Consider the following 946-nt stretch of genomic DNA (forward strand, 5'->3'; position numbering starts at 1 on the left):
GGTGACCAGCGGCGGCGGCGGCGGCCGGAAGGAGGGCGGCGGTGGTGGCGGCTGGTGATGGCGGCGTGAAGAGGTGGCGGCGGCGCGGAGGCGCGGCGACGGCGGCGGCGGCTAGGGTTAGGATCGTACTGCGATAGATACCATGTAGAAGGACAAGTTATGGGCTGTGCAATCTCAATGTATTGATCGGTGCACCAGGCACGTATATATAAGTACAGAGGTGGGCCACAACCTCAACTATACAAGGAAACAGGAGGTGGGCCCTACACACACATATACACGTACACAATATACTCAACATCTACCTTCGTATGTCTTCAGGTTAGATCCTTCCGGTTTACCCTACTTTTCATCCGCAACGGTTGCTGTTCTTGTGCATTGGTCTTATGGGGCCTTAACACGATGACTTTTCGACTGTCTGCGACAACAAGTTTCGTCAAATCCTGCAAGGGAGGGGTGATGTTGGCGGCGCGCCTTCGTCTCGCTTCAGTGCCTGTAGTCATCGTTAGGTGGTCTACAGATCTAGATGTATTTTTTATTATTTCTGGTGTTCCTTGTATTGTCATGATCGAAGATGAGCAGATTGAAAGTTTTCCCGTAAAAAAAGTTCCAAGGGAAACCATAGTTTTTGGTGGAAATACAATATCTAGGGCATCCTTCTTTAAAGTTCCGAACTGGTGAAATCTTTCAAGATTTCCTAATCATGAATAAACATGGGTTATCTATCTATTTGTATTGGAAAATGTTTATCTAATGTTAAAAAAATCATGTAGTTTAAAAAATGATTTTGTACCATTCAAAAAAGAGTATGTCACATTTTTAAAAAACTTAAGCATTTCAAAATATGTTCGTGATAATTACAAAATGTTTATACAACCGAATTTTTTTTTGTGCAGTTAAAGAAAATGCTTTGTGCGATTAAAAAATGTTCAACATGTATTTGGGA

Source organism: Triticum dicoccoides, chromosome 5B (genome assembly GCF_002162155.2).
Source record: "Triticum dicoccoides isolate Atlit2015 ecotype Zavitan chromosome 5B, WEW_v2.0, whole genome shotgun sequence".
NCBI classification, from domain to species: Eukaryota; Viridiplantae; Streptophyta; class Magnoliopsida; order Poales; family Poaceae; genus Triticum; species Triticum dicoccoides.